Below are 16,902 nucleotides of genomic sequence, written 5' to 3'. Positions count from 1 at the left end.
AGGGACTAGAGTGCCTCTGCTCTTTCTGGCATGGGAGCTTGGCCCTTTTCAACAGGAAAAAGAGAAAAACGATTTATACCTAATATGGATGGTTGTAAGGATTAAGGTAGATAACCAAAAAAGCTCTCAAAATGATGTTAAATAACAGCCTTTGGAAGGCAATTTTATTATCATAGTCAGGATTACTAAATTCTACTTTTCCTTCTACTCAGGAACTTGTTCTTATGGCTTTATCTTTTTTCAAGACAAACATGTACTTCATTGAATAGCATGAGCAGAACACTGCCAGGCATTCTGTGGATGCAATTCAGAGACCTCATTGCCCCTTCCCCAACAATAGCAGGACCGACTGTAACGCTAAGGAGGTGGGGTGATGAGACCCTGTAAGATAAAGTTAGCTAGAACAAAGGACCTGTAGCAGTGAGGAAGTCAGGGTCTAGAGAAGGTACGATGATGTCATTAAACAAAAGGAGTCATTGTGTTTATGACTGTGATAACAATGGTTTAAGAAACTGGGGTGAGCTGGGCGTGGTAGCTCACGCCTGCAATCCTAGCTACTCTGGAGGCAGAGATTGGGAAGATCAGGTTTCTAGGCTAGCCCAGCAAAAAGTTCCCAAAACTCCTCAAACAATGACCAGGTGCAGTGGGAAATGCCTGTCATCCTAGATATCCAGAGGAGTACAAATAGAAGGATCATAGACCAGGTTGACCCAGCTATAGAAGCAAAAAAAAATAAGAAAAATAAGAAAAGCAAAAAGGAGTAGAGTTGTGGCTTAAGTGGTAGAGGCCTGCCTAATAAGCACAAGACCCTAAGTTCAAACCATAGTACTGCCAAAAAAAAAAAGTAATTGAGGTGAAAGTGGGTTTTGTGTCCCACAGAATTTCAAGCACCCTCCTTGTCACAATCAATGACTGATGATGTCATCTTTCTTCATAGACTTTATGGTCTCTGAAGGAAATTCAGATTTTACAAGCTCCAGAATACATATATTAATGAATAAATAAAGTTTCTTAGGCTAGTTAACAGTTTTGGCCATCCTTCAAGTAACAAAATACTTAAAAATTATTCTATTAGTTTCTGATGAACTGAGAATGTTAAAAGAGAAACCCATAGTTGATGGAGTACAGATCTAATTTCTGTGTACAGAAATTCATAGGAGTTTGTTTTTGTCACAGTTTTGATAACCTGCCATAAAACTTTTGTTAATGCTAAGGGACAAGACATAGCTAATACTACAAATTCACTTAAATTTCTCTGCTTTACATATTTTGGTAGCAAATTAAATTTATCACTTCATTATCCCTTCTTGGCAGTTGGAAGTTGTAGACTTTAGTGGAAGGTGCCAGAGTAACTAACAGAATCTTCTCATCACAGATGAAGGGAATGTAGAAGTAAAACTCACCAAGATGTGAAGGGATTGACGGTAAAAGACAATGGCACCCAAAAGCACAGACTAAGAATGAAATCTGTGCTTTATCAGGGGAAGGACTTACTTATCTAACAGATTTGAGGTTCTTCCTAAACTGTAAATGAAAATGTGCTCAGAAATGATCACTTAGCCAGAACCATTGCCCATACATGGACTTACTGATGACATTTACATGAAGCTAAAACTGTTTTCCTCCCACAGGAGTTAGCTCCTCTGCGCTTTCCTAATCCCTGGTTGAGATGGACTCTTGTGTCTTTCTGCTTCTATAACTGATAGCAATGCTGTGGAGAGGAGGGGTTTAGTACATGGTTACAATTCTGCAACAAACAGAATCGGGGTTGTTTCTTGTTTCCACTACGTCATAGTTAAACTTCTTTGACCTCAATTATTACTCCACCTTAATTGTCTTTTTCACAGTGCCTAGAACATAATGAATGTAACAAATATTGAATATTTGCTGATGAATAGGAGTATATTTAAATGATTAAAATCCAAACCCAAGGTTTCTAAAGTAGGCACAGTTATGGAAAAATAAATTTTAATTAGTTTCAAAAATCAGATCTGTCACAAGAACTCTGTGAGTTCAGAAAAGTTGCGTGCTTCCTGTTTCCAGTCATAATTTTCTTAAGAGATACATCTTAGATAATGGGAAGTACAAGATCAGAAACTTGAATATAAAAATACCAGAATCGAAATACAGTTTTCGACTCTTTACAAATTCTCAGTTTTGTACGAAATGCACACAATGTACCTGGAGTGAAGAGAAATTCAAGCTCAAGTGTTTTGTCTTCAGTTCTATAAATGTTATGATTTTATTATTCATTAGTACTAAGGCTATTACCAGACAGAACATCAATGCATATATTAACGTATTAGAAATGTATTTGGTTTAAAACTTCCCACTGGGTTTGTTTGTGTAAGGGTGGGTAGGACTTAAGGCCAAAGAGCCCAACCCTGCATGTAACACCATCCGCCATCAATTGAAGGCTCTGTTCTGGAAGCTTTGGCCTCAGGCAAGGCCAGCTTTTGTTAACAGAGGCTGCAGGCACTGGCTGATCCTAAAAGCAACACAAGGTGAAGGCCTAGCAAAAGAGCCTCATCAAATTTTCTGTCTTTAAGCAGTGACTTCTCATCTGCATTGTGATTCCAGGTCTACTGGCTGCACAGCTCCTCCTGGGGCCAGATGTGCTCCTTCCTGGTTTCTAAGCCCTGGCCAGCCTCCCCCTGTGAAAAGCCTGAAGTATTCCCATCCCACACCTAGCTGCTGGCCAGCTGGCAGAGGGAAAGACATTTGTTTATGCCCCCAGCCATCCATTTTCTTTAAGCTGGTTTCCAGCCAAGATTTTTATCAGGGAGTTACTCTTTTCCAGTGGTTAACTTCAAAAGGCTTTTACCTCCCAAAGGCTTCCTGATTAGAAGTAATTTTGGACATACCAAATGTCTTTAGGAGTTCTTAGAGGATATGTCTTATTTTATCCCTAGAAATATTACTGAACGATTATTCTTTAGTTTTTTTTCAGAGTGAGTTGTTTGGGCTTTCCTTTAAAAAAATTAATGGAATTACTTATGTATATTTATACACACAGTAAAATGCACAATTTGCATATATAGTTAGAGGCATTTAGGCATTTACAACCATAAGACTACCACCACCACTATCAGGTAGAGAGAAAACTATCTCACGAGAAAATTCCGTGTCTTCCTCTGGTCAATCTCTACTTACCTCAAGTGTGATTTCTAGCAACAACACTTACTTTCTTTTATTTGCACAATCCACATTACATGAAGTTATGAACAAGTTTTCTTTTGTGTCTGACATCTTTCCCTTAATATGTTTCTGAGATTTTCCTGTCTTAAAACTTTATGGGCATGCATTTTTATTTTTGGTGAAAAAATACATAGAAGTAGAAATGTTGGATCTTCGAAGAAATTGATGAAGTTTTTCAAATTTGTTGAACAATTTCATACATACTTTAGCAAACTATGACATTTAAAAAAATTTTTTCCGGTACTGGAATTTGAACTCAGGGCCTCACACTTACTAAGCGGGAGCTCTATTGTTTGAGCACCACCTCTAGCCCAGATATTGTCCATCTTTTTAATCCTAGTATGAAATACTGTCTCACTGTGGTATTCTGCTGCACTTTTGAATTTCACCTCAGCATTTCTTTCTATTTTTTGTTTCAAAAATTGTCAGTGTTCACCTAGCTGCTGTCCTTTACTTAATATGAGTCCTAGTCATGGGCCAGGCTACCAAACTGCAGTGCTGGGCAAGGATTTTGAGTCAAGGATGACCAAAACATTTCCTTACCTTCCTCCTGCCACGTTCCCTTTGGAGTTTTCTAGAAGGGGCAGCAGGAACCACCATCAACACAATACCACAGACAGAGTTTTAGAGTCTTGGTGAGTTAATTCAATAATGATCACTTCCATTTTGGTGCCAAAGGGATGAAGGAAGAATGAGGACAAGGGAGTTGGTCTGTAGAATATCTGGCTTTGATCGTTTGGGGGTTTTTTTGGTAGTCCTGACGTTTGAACTCAGGGCCTCATGCTTGCTAGGCAGGCACTCTGCCACTTGAGCCACTCCTCCAGCCCTGAATATCTGGCCATGGATTGAACCTTATTTCCCTTGTTCAACTGCTGCTGATCCAGGACTTATCTCTCCTTCTTAGCCCACAAAAATCATCCTTGAAGCTCACTAGAATCAAATGCACCTCTTATTAATTGGTTCAAAACTGGAAAAGAAATTCCATTCCATATGATTTAGGCTCAATTAATTTTTTAAACACAGTACAAATCAACTGACTGTTCTTTCATGCTGCATCTTTGAACAGCTGAATATGCTATATGGCACTTCACAGAAACATGATTTGATTTGAGAACATCTGCAGCATTCTGGAACACATTTTCCCCTGTACTTGACTTTTAGCTCATTACAGCTCTCAGACGTTCTCTCAGCAATCCTGTGACACATCGGAGTGTTACTGAACAAACATCAGTGAGGCCTGTGTCTTGAGCAGCGTCAATCTTGGTTGAAAATGTTTCAGTTTTCTTAGCATCAACACTAGAAGAATTTAATTAACCCACTGAAACTTTCAAAGTGATGGTTAATGCATGGGAGAAGTGAGAAATCAGAAAAGTGGGGGGAGAGTAGACAAGTGCTTAACATCCCACAAGCTGATCACAGACCGCGAGAAGCCTGGCAGCTCTTCACAGCCTCCCACGTTGTACCATGAACCCTTGGCTTGCTCTATGACCCCTATGGAGAAGGAGAAGGTGGAGGTGGCCACCATTGCTGTCACACTCCCCTGGTCCCCACACAAGGTCAGCTTCCAGTCTCTCATCAGTTCTTATCCAGCTGCTCTTCAGCTTTCAGGAGGTGGGGCTGGGAGGCCAAGGTCAGAAAAGAGCTGTCTGCAGTGACACAGTTTTTTGCCCACTGCTGCTATTACATTAAGGAAGCAGCTGGTGAGATAATGTATGCTGAAGTGCTTTGTAAATTATCAAGTGCATATATAATTGTCACAGATAATCACTGCTGTTGTTTTATTCCTAGGTTGCAGAAAGAGCACTGAACTGGGCTGTTGGGTGGCAAAGTCCACCAGAAAGCTGAACAAATGGTGTGTAGGGTCAAGGGAGAGGTCTGTGGTGACAGTACAGATTTGGAAGATAATGACAAGGAAGGTGAAATTGGCTTCAGGGGTCACATGAGCACACTGAGTCATATGAGAGCCATGGACAGGACAGGAAAGTACAGGTACTTGAGGCACACAAAAACAAAATGTGTTGGGGGGTTGGGAGGATGTGTGTCCCAAAAGCTTAACTCTGAGAAGGTTCTCTTCACACACCAAATGTTGGTTTTTTTTAGGCCTTTCCTATGCTTTCTGTCTTAGTCTTGAGTTTTCTTCCCACTCCTACTAGAGTGTAAGTTTCAGATTATGCTGGAAAACGTTCAAGAACTACCCTTCACTCCTGCTATACTGTGCTTATTTCTGTAACATTGCAAAAATCACACTTTATTGCAAATAACTTTTTAATTGTCTCATTCCTCACCAGGGCATGATTCTTTTAAGAGCACAATTATATTAATATCCTAGGTGCTAACTGTTTGTTTGAAAGAATGTAAAAAAGAAAAGACTGGTTAAATATCAAAGAAATTTCAAGTATGCAGGAGAGATCCATTGTTCACTAGAGCACAAATCTAGTGAAACAAGGACTGGAAAATGTCTACTGGATTTGGTAACCACACTGATAACTTTAGGAAGAGCAGTTTAGGCACATTTGGGCGTGGGGGTGGATATAAATCTCATTTTGATTGGTTGAAGTTAGACAAGCAAGTAAGGAATGAAAGGCGGTGAATAGAGGTGATGATTACCACATAGAACCTGACCTGAGAAGGGAAGGAGACTTTCAGACCTTCTTTGTTTCTGTCAACAATCCTATGAGGTATATATTGTTATCTCAAGTTTTAGGATCAGAAACTAAGGGATATGAAAAGCGATGCAGTTGACGAAGGCTTCCTGCTAACAAGAAAGAAGCCAGGAGAGACACACATATTGCCCTGGTTCCTCGGTTGGATTAGACCAGCTGTTGACTATCCTCTTCATAACTTAATTAAAACTAGCCCTGGTTTGTCTGCTCTGGCTATTATATCAAAATATCACAAACAATAAACATCTATTTCTCACCATTCTGGAGATGGGCGGTTCAAGATCAAGATGCCAGAATATTTGGTATCTGGTGAAGACTAGCTTCCTTAAAGAGAACTCCCTCTCACTGTCTTCATATTGGAAGGGTCTGGGTTCCCTCTGGTGTCACTTGCATAAAGCCACCAGTCCCTTATGACCAATTTGCCTGTTAAAGGTCACATCTTCTCATAGCATCCTTTGTGTGTGTGTGTGTGTGTGTGTGTGTGTGTGTGTGTGTGTTAGGATTTTAAATTGTGATTGGGGGGACACAAATATTCAGACTGTAGTCCAGGAACAATGGGGGAGTAAATATTTTAACTATATGGCATTGGGAAGAAAGGCTGTCTGGTGGCTTTGGGCACTTTCAAAGAGATCAGACTGTGGTCTGATCTATGTCACTGTGGAGTGACATATTGGGAACCTGCATTGTGGTTCTAGCTACCAGCAGGTGGAAGTGGTGTAGTAAGAGAAGTGAAGAAGTGAACACTAGGGATGAGCTCTTACATTTCATGACTTTTCACAGGGTGGAAGTGCTTTCAACCATTCTGGCAACAGCTACAAGTTACCTGGAATTCCATATTAGTTCTCATGGGCACTGAAATCTCAGTGGCTTGACAAAAAAAATCCCTCCTTCTCAAGAAGTCTGCTGTGTCTCAGGATGTCTTCTGTGTGGTGCTCAGTGATCTTGCTGATTCATTTCCTGTTGCGGCTGTCTGGGTGTGAAACTTCAATGTTCACCATTGCAGAGGAAGGAAGCAGAGAGAACTGAGTGCTACCTCTTAATTGCTCATGCCCAGAGAGTCGCCACCACACTTTGCTCTTATTTCATTCACTGAAGCGAGTCACTCACTCATGTGCAAGATCCCAGAGGCAAAGAGGTGCACATCTCATATAGAATCAGGAAAGGTCAAGTGGCAGCACAAATGCCAAAGGCACAGAGTTGGTAGCATCACAGGCTATTCTAGATCTCAATGAGGATCGGATACAGTAGTACTGGGATAATTTAATTTTCCTAGGAAGACTGTGTTTATCTCAAATGCCATCTGCTTGCTTTTGTTGATTTCTCTTGGAACCTCCAGTAAATGGAAAGAAATTCTCGGTCACATTTAGGGCTTGAAAGATACCAGACTAACAGTTCGGATATTATGAACCACATCCTATAGCCCAGTTGGACTGGCCACACGAAGAGAACAACCACTAGTAGCAGGTCTAGGAGAAGTTTTATAGCTTGAGATAAAATGGGATAAAATGATAAGCAGGGAAGACAAGCAGGCTTTAAAGATGTATGGCAGCATGCTTTCAAAAGGCTGGGTCTTTGTTGGAGAGGATCCCTACTACAAGGTGTGAGGGCTGGGAGTGAAGACTTTGGGGCACTTTCAGTCTGCAAGGAACTCACACACACACAAAAAGGCTGCAAATCAAAGCTCTACAGCCTCAGTCACATTGTCTGTCTGTGTGGGCTGAAGTCACATCTTCTCAGGCACAGTTCTAGAGGGTCGCCTTTGCCTACAAAGCACAGAACTGGAGCAAGGTATGAATTTGAGACTCTAAAGACATCGATTTCCAAGATCACATAGCATAAAATAGAGCAGGTATTTGGGAAGTAGGCAGCTAACTAAATGAATGTTGTGAGCAAACAGAGTAATCAGCTTTCTAAGCAGAGGAAGGTAATAGATATTTCATCTGAATTTCTAAACTTATTTGGTCAGATGTGAGATAGCAATTAGCTAATACCATTGAAGATATCTTGGTCTATCCTTCCTAATATACTGGGGTATTGGGAAAGCTGTTTGACAGCAGTTATGTGCACATCATTTTGAATCAAAAACTAAATGTCATTATGGTTTATTTTGTTTGATTTTTTTGTAAATTAAGACCCTCATATCAAATATGAGACATTTAAGTTTTTTTCTCAAATCTTAGATTATAGCAAATTGGCATAAAATTCAGTATAATTAAATTTTCTGTTGACTTTTATTTTTATTTTTTACAGTGGTGGTGGCACTGGGGTTTGAACTTAGGGCCTTGTCCTCGCTAGGCAGGCACTCCACCACTTGAGCCACATCTGTAGCTCTTCTTTGCGTTTTTGCCTGGGTGGATCTCAGACTGTGATCCTTCTACCTCTGTCTACTGTTTAGCTGTGATCGCAGGTATGTGCCACCAGACCTAGCTTGTGGTTGAGATAAGGTCTCACTAACTCTTTCTCCCCTAGGGTGGCCTCGAACTGCCATCCTTCTGATCTCTGCATCTTGAGTAGCTTGGTTATAGGAATGAGCCACCGTGCTTGGCCTATTGACTTTTTCCATTATCAACATGACTCCTCTGACTCCTCTAACTACCAGAAAATTATATCTTCAGTCTAATGTTCCTTTATTGGAGCAGGCAGATGGGCTGAACTGGAGATAGAACAAATGCATGTTTTTCTCAGGAAGAGTCTTGGGACTATGGCTCAGAATTGCAAAGAGAAGTTTTGCTTTAACTCCATAAAATCATGATTGGGGAATGATAGCTGGTTTGCTATAATGTCCACCAATTATGCAGAATTTATAGAAGGGAAGGAAGGGGATGAGTGCAAGGTTGGGATTTGAACTCAAATTTTAATTTGCATGCTTATATTAATGGTATCTTGTACAATTCTCAATCTCCACCTAAAATAAGAATCCTGTTTTTTTATTCATGGTTTAAAAGCAACACCAGAATTAATGTGGGTAAGTTGTGTTGAAGATGGAAAGCACTTTTACACAAGTTCTAAGTATATAATTAATATTAATAAGGTGCATTCTGATTAAGTAGTTATATTTGATGAAGTATGAGGAATTATACTTAACCACTTACTTTCATGAATGTGACAAATGAACTAATTACACTTGTGCTTGGTAATTAGATATCAATTTTATATGGTAAGGAGGAATGAGGCATCATTTTGTTATAAGTGTGTTGGACGAGGGAAAGAATCTGATGGGAGAATGGTGAACTGACAAAATGTTGGTGTGTTGTGTCTTATTTCAGGTATGCAATGGTGGACTAGGGTGATGTAGAGATTACAAATTCAAAGTCACATTGCTGGCCAGTTTCCTGAGCTAGCTGACCTGCCACGGTTCTGCACTCCACCGTGGAAGCGGAAAGCCATGTCCTGCCACACCGCAGGCATCCTAGGTTCCTGCCCACGCAAGCATTGAAGACTGATCACACACTTCTGCTGGGCTTGGCTTCACATCACAATCCTTTTGGTCACAGGGCTCCTGGCAGGAGCTACTGACCGATTAGAGCTGCCCTGTGAAATGAACCAACTCCCCCCTGGGGTGGGAGGAACCAAGCTGGGAAGGCTCACAGGACTTACAAACTAGTCTAGTTATGAGCAAGGCAAAACTGCCTCTTCCCATTGCATGAAGGACTCCTACCAGAGCTCCCCTAACGGTTCATGCGAATTTCAGATACTATTACTTCTGATTGGGCAATAGTAGTAGCCCCTCCTTTCTGCCCATTTTAGGAATAATGACAGTTTAGTGCTCAAACCTAGAATTAACTAATTTATCTTCATTTTACCTGGAAAGCATATACTTCTGAGTTATTTAGAAGGTTTTTGTGAAAGGAAGTGCTTCAAGGACATGAAATCTGCCCAAAGCTTTTAACCTGATAAAATAAAACAAAGCTAGTAAGGTTATATTATAATAGAAAATTAAGGGAACTTATAAAAATGATATATAAGTACCATCTGGGAAACCTACACAAAAGATAGAAGAAATCAGCTCCTAAAGTATCTCTCAAATGTTTATATTTACTCAAATATTTAGATGTGGATATGTTGTATACCAATATGACCCAAAGTTATCTATCATCTATCAATCATCTATCATCTATCATATCTATCTATCATATCTATCATATCTATCTACCTATCTATAATATCTATGTATCATCTATCTTATCTATCATATCTATCTTTCTCTATCATCTACCTATTTATGTATTATCTATCATCTCTCTATCAGCTATTTATCTATCATATCTCTCTATCATCTATCATATCTATGTATCTATGTATCTATCATATCTCTCTTTATCTATGTATCATCTATCTATCTAGCTCCCTCTCTCTCTATCATCTATCAATCTCTATGCTATAAATAATTACAGTGTGGACTGCCATGGAGTGATCATCTATACTTTCTACAGGTGATTTCTGATCCTCACTAAGTATTGGTGAATTACGAACCATCTATATTTGCCTTTATGGAAACAGAGGATTATAGGATTCATGTAGCTGGTCCAAGTTCTTTGCATAATAAGACACTATCCTATGTTTAGACCTGAATTCAGAACTGCTGGATTCCAAATGTTCTCCCTGCCATACTGGTTTCTTCACAATACACATTGACTTCTTCAAGGGATCATTACACACTAATAAGGTAACAAGAAACTTACAACTTCCAAAGGGGGAATTAAGTCCTATCCAGTGTTTCTTGCTTCTGTGCAGGAATAATCACCATTTATAAAACACTTGTTCCTATTCTTATAAGACCCCTGGCAAATTCAAGCATCACTCATAAGATGTTATTGAAACCATCTTATGGTATTTTGAGATGCAGATGAAGTCTACTGTGCAGTATACTCTGATCTGGTAATTTGGGAAAATTTGAACTTGTAGGGACTGGTGCACTTTCTTTTTCTTTTTGTTTGCCATTTCCTGTCATATAAACTAAAACAATGAAAAAAATTAGTCTCATGTTATTGGCTATAGTCAGAAAAAGTGACCTCAATGATAATGTTTTCTATTTGAATCATTACTCAAATAAAGATAGAGAGGTAATGGCACCTGGAACTCGTCTAACAATATAATGTAACCATCTGGTGGTTCCAGGGATGAAGCTCCTATAGGAGAAAATAATATAGACAAAGGCTTCAAGGCCATACAGTGCACTTGGAAATAGCTCTCATCTCCCTCCCTTCTCCCCTTTACTGGGTGAGCTCTGAGCATGGCCATTATAGGAGAAAAAGATATAGGTGGATGGGAGTAACCTGCGCCTACTGGCACATTTCTCATAGTTGATTCTTCATTCCAATTCATTACTGTTGATAAGAGTTGATAAGATTAAAATAGTTCAAAATACTCCAGATTCTGTTTTTAAAGTAACTTGAGTTTTCATTTTTAACTGTCTTTGATAGGCAGAAGTTACTTGTGATGTTCTTTCTGATGGAGCGAGTGCTTTTTGTATCCGGTTCAATAATTTTTTCCTGGCCCTTAAATCATGAAGATATTAATTTATATTTTCTTTTAAAAATTAATAGTCTAAAGCCACCAGGAATATGCCATGTCTTCTATTTTGTTGTAAACTTACATTTGCTCTAAGAAATTGAATTCTTACCTCACTTTATATATGATATAGTCCTCTGTTAAGTAGGCATGAGGTTCAGTTTTTAAATATGTGTTCATTAATTCCAGTACTATTTGTTGGAAGAACATTCCTTAATCCATTGGATTTCTTTTGCACCTTTGCCACAAATCAATTGAGTGTATATGTGTGTGTCTATTTCTGGACTTTCTATCTGTTCCATTGATCTATTTGTCTATCCTGACATCAAAACACACTCGCTTGATGACTGTAGATTTATTGAAAATCTTGAAAACAGATAGAACAAGTCTTCTAACTTTGTTCTAGTTAAGATTATTTTGGCTCTTCTAGATCCTTGAATTCTAATGTAAACTTTAGAATTAACTTGTCAACTTTTATAAAAACATTTGTCGGAATTTTGAATTGGATTATAATGTTTATACAGATCAATTTGGAGAAAATTGACATCTTAACATATCTTACCAGTGATTCAAGATGCCTTTAATTTTTACTCATCAAATCTTTATAGTTTTCAGTGTGCAGATCTTTCATATATTTTAATTTATTCCAAAATATTTTATATTTTTGACTCATACTGCAAGTGGCATTTAAAAATATAATTTCCATTGTTATTGTTCCAATTGTTCAAGCAGATATGTAACTGACTTTTATATAGTTTTTGTATCATGAAATTTTCTAAGCTCACCTATTATTATAATCAAATTTTAATAAGTTCTTTAGGATGTTCTATGTATACAATATTGCCATCTATAAATAAGAGCAGTTTAGGTCATTCCTTTGAAATATAGATACCATTTCTTTCTTTTTATATTCTCATTGCACTGGTTTCGACCTCTATTACAATACTGGATATAAGTGAAGAGAGTAGAAACTCAGCTCAATTGTAGAACTTTTTTAAGGAGAAATAATTTTTCCTCTCCACAATGGGTTTAATGTTAGCTACAGAATACCCTTCATCGGATTGAGGAATTTTCTTCTGCTAATGGATTGTTAAGCATTATTATGATGGGTCATATTAGATTTTGTCAAATGTTTCTTTTGATCCACAGACTTACATTCTGAATTCATTAAGATCCTAAAATCCCACTTAAAACAATTAAAAGTAGGAAGAAAGATAAGAACAGACATTTCACTAAAAGGCAAATATATGGATGGCTAATCAGAGCATGGAGTTTTTAACCTCATTAATAATTAGGGAAATAAAAATTAAAATCCTAAGGAGATATCCATGCACAGGTACTAGAATTGCTTAAATTAGTAAGGAAGGGAGCATCAAATGTTGGCTGGAATGTACGAGAACCAAACACTTTCCCATAACTGGTAAAAATGTAAAATGGTACAAGGACTTTGAAAATCTGTTCAGAAGTTTCTTGTAAAACTGATGCACCCACTGTATGACTCCCAGGTATTACTCAGAGAAATGGAAATGTGTGTTCACAAAAAGTTATGCAAGAAAGCTTACAAAGTATATTTAAAATACACCTGCCAGGCACTGGTGGCTCATGTCTGTAATCCTAGCTACTCAGGAGGCAGAGATCAGGAATATCGTGGTTCAAATACAGCCTGGGCAAATAGTTCATGAGACCCTATCTCAAAAACACCCATCACAAAAAAAAAAAGAAAAAGAAAAAGAAAAAGAGCTGGTAGAGTGGCTCAGGGTGCAGACCCTGAGTTCAAACCTCAGTACCGCAAAATAAAATAAATAAATTGAAATAACCCTCAGAGTAAAAGCAGCCTAAATGTCACCTTGAATGGAAAAACAAATTATAGTACATTTATATATTAGAATATTAATGAGCAGCAAAAGAAACAAACTAATGCAAGTACAACACAAATAAACCTCTGAGCCACCATGCTGAGTGAGAGTTTTCCCCACAAACCATGTTCGTGTGATTCTTTTATTAAGGTTAAAGAACATGAAGAAATGACCCACGTTGAAGAAAACAGATGGACTTTGCTTCTGGTGGTGGCTGGGGACAGGTGATGACTGGGAAAGTTCCTGAGGTGATGGCAGTATCCTATCTCTTGGTAGAAGTGAGGATTTTTTAATAACACATCAAATGGTTCATTGTGTAGTTTTTTCTCTTTGTAAATTATAGCACAATTTAGAAAGATAAACAACATGGAAAAACAAATAACATAAATGATCCAATCTTTTTTCTTTTCTCTTCTTTCCCTCGTTCCTTCCTTTCTTTTCCCTTCCTCCCTCCCTCTCTCCCTCCATTCCTTCCGTCCTCTTTCTTTCTCTCTTCCCTCTCTCCTCTTCCTCTTCTTCTTTTCTCTCTCTCTCTCTCTCTGTCTGATTCTTTTCATGTGTGTGCTACTGGGTAATTGAAACCAGGGACTTGTACATGCTAGGCAAGCACTCTGTCACTGAGCTACACCCTCAGCATTAATGAAAAAATTTTACAGGTGTAAATAGTAAATACTACTGCTTTCTTATGTGACTGATACTGTTAGGTCTTTTGTGATGTCAAGCTGTTGACTTTATATATTCTTTTTGGACGTGTTCTCCATGTTGGGAAACTTATACTGTGTCTGGCCATATTGATCTAGTTTTGGTTTTCACCATAATAGTGAGGTCTTGAGCTTCATGACAGCATTTCTGATTTTATCCTCGTAAAAGCTCTAATGAGAACAGATTGTGTTCACTTATTAATATCAGTGGCTGTATTTCATCATGCTTCAATAACTATTGAAAGTAATTTTAGGCATTTATCCTTTTCTTCTAAAATGACTACTATTCCTGAACAGGCCTACTGGGAATTTTAATTACAAATTTATTTCCTTTTTTTTCTCAAAAATAAGAACATTCCCAGAAAGCTTGTATAATTTGATTCTATAAACACTGTAGCATTGTGCAAGGTGCTTGAAAACTCAAGTGTAATAAGACAGGCTCGCTGGTCTCAAAATGGCAATGGGCAGATGGATACGTAAGTCGAAGTGATCTTTATAATAAAGTGATCTCTACACTATGAGTCACATGAACGAAGATCCGGTATGGGTGAACAGAAAGCAGTGAGTCAACATTCCCGAAGACAAGGGACGAGAGTCATTGATGGCTCGCAAAGGAAGTGAAAGTTAAGGAAGATGGTAAAATAACCAGTGATGGACATCACATTCATCTATCAATCCCGCCCCCTTCCTTGCAGCTCCCACACAGTGGACACTGTGCCAGGCACTGGCACAGAGAATGTGACCGGGCTGTCAGGAAGCTCACCTCCTTGGCACACTTGGCCAAGCGCAGAACGCCAAGAAGTTGTACACCTGCCTACCTCACTCTTTCCGTTCTGGCTCCTTTCCCTCTGTTTTACTTAACTGGACTCACATGCAAAATGGAACTTTGAGTTCAATTCTTCGTTTTCTTTCTTTTTTTTTTATTTTGGTTTACTGGGGTTTTTCTAGGTAGGCACTCTACACTTGAGACACACACCACCTTGGTTGTTTTGGGAATTGGGTCCTGCTTTATGTCCAGGCTGGTCTGGCCTGTGACCCTCATGTTTGTGCTTCATGGAGTAGGTAGGATGACAGGCAGGAATGCACCACCCTGTCCAGTCATTTGGTGCCTCCCAGCTGGCTAGGATTACAAATGTGAGTCACCATGCTCAGCTCAATTCTTCATTTCTGATATAATGGAGAAAGCAATGGCTTAATGAGTCAAGTGACTACTAATTCTAAATGCTACCACCATGCTGCATTCTTACCCACTTATTCAACCAACATTTATTGAGCCCTTACTGGGATGCAAAAATGATAAGATAACTGACTTACTGCCTAGCAGAGGAAACAGACATGTAACAATTCAATTGCTATTTGATATTCATTTGCTGTGTTGCAACTGAAATTCTAGAAGAGAAAGAAAACAAATTCTGGTGCTGAGGTCATAGGATGTCCTGCAAAGAAGGCCATGCTTGTGAATTTCTCCTTGGTGAATTGGAAAGCTATTCAGAGGGAGGGAACAACATGTGAAAACACATGCAGATCCCTGCCTGCTGTTTCCCTGCCAGGGCTCTTAGCATCTGGCTTAGGAGTCCTGCTCTCAGCCCAGCACAGAACAGTGAAGAAATCTGCTTCCATGCTTTTCTGATTGTGAAGTCTGCTGTTCAAACATTAGAGCATCCAATTTCTTTCTTGTTTCCCAAGTAAATAATCTCAACATAATTCTTATTTCCCACACCTGAAAATGTCATATGGTAACATTTTATTTTCTATTGCTAAAATAAATAGTTTGCCTTCAATTCTGAAGCAGAATTTCTAGATAAAGGTAGTTATATTTTCATTTAGATATTTTTTCACAAGCTCTTATTTAAAATCCCTGGAGCCATATGAAAAGGATTGGAATTGTCTTTTGGATTTTAAAAGATAAAATGGTTCACATATCCCTTTTTACTGCCCAGTCCCATGTCTAGCCCCAGCAGGTGTGGGATGGTAACCTGGAATCAAACATATTAGTCTTTGTGTTTAAATGTGCTCTAAGAGGAATAAATAAAGATTACAACTTGCCCCACATCAGTTCAGGCCAGGTTTCTGCTAAATGAGCTGTGTGGAAGCATTTGATTTCAGCACTTTTAGTTTATAGAATTGTTAATGAGGGTTCTTGAGCCTGTGCTGTGACCATCTTCATTTGAAAGTTTTAGAATTAGACTTAGGGAGATGAAGTTACTTGTTTAGCTAGTCAGTATCAAAGCAGCACCTATCCCTAATGGTCGATCTCGCTCTTCATTCTGTGAGTGTCCCCTGTCCTATGCAGAGCCTCCTCACTGGCCCTGTCCCACCTCCAGCCATTCAGAATCCAGAGTTAAATCTTGGATTTCCTCTTTTGTCTCTTTTCTGGTTTCATTTCTCTCCCAACTCTAAACCATTCACTGCTCGCTTTCTCCATCAGGAGTTCATGTCCTGCTCATTGATAACTCTTCCTGTGACTCTCTTTTCCTTCTCTTATGACAACGAAGACCCTTGTGTCTCTCCTTCACATTCATGATATGAAAACGCAGGTTCCTAGACACACCACCTACTGAATCTGGATGGATAGGTGGGGCCTGGAGATCTGATTTTCTCTCCAGCTTGTCTCGGTTAAGACAACTGGCTTGGGATCAGCAGCCCTGTGGTGTGGAGAAGCTGAGGACTGCTCCTCCCAGGGCTGCCTCCACCCTTGTAGGCTCCAACTTTAAATAATTTATATCATGAGATTATAAACACCTAGCTTCCTGCCCTTCGAAAGCATTGGAAGAAACTGCTCAGAGAGTCTAAACAATCAATAGGAGAGAAGCATGAGGAGATTGTATTAAATTTACCAATACTTGAAAGACAGCATGATCAACTTGGCTAAGTTCATCCTCCACAGCCAAAGTCTCATTTTCTCTCCACTGTCAAACCTTGCGGTGCAATTGGTTTCTTCTATGGATCTACTGTAATTTATTCTAGCCCGGC

At 38.9% G+C, this 16,902-nt stretch overlaps 1 protein-coding gene and 1 long non-coding RNA gene across 4 annotated transcripts in view; both read right to left on the bottom strand.

Moving 5' to 3' along the window:
- Positions 1–16,902, bottom strand: part of Dpyd (dihydropyrimidine dehydrogenase) — a 798,376-nt gene that overhangs the window by 79,287 nt on the left and 702,187 nt on the right. The window lies entirely within an intron of this gene.
- LOC141414961 (uncharacterized) overlaps positions 1–16,902 on the bottom strand; it is a 33,734-nt gene that overhangs the window by 14,790 nt on the left and 2,042 nt on the right. Inside the window, exon 2 of the long non-coding RNA XR_012439981.1 lies at positions 1–16,902. This exon is cut by the window's left edge and continues 14,790 nt beyond it. This is a non-coding gene — a long non-coding RNA (uncharacterized lncRNA).

This window comes from Castor canadensis, chromosome 12, assembly GCF_047511655.1.
Source record: "Castor canadensis chromosome 12, mCasCan1.hap1v2, whole genome shotgun sequence".
Classification (NCBI taxonomy): Eukaryota; Metazoa; Chordata; class Mammalia; order Rodentia; family Castoridae; genus Castor; species Castor canadensis.
Note: the sequence above shows the minus strand (reverse complement) of the source record. Positions and strands in the feature narration are given on the sequence as shown.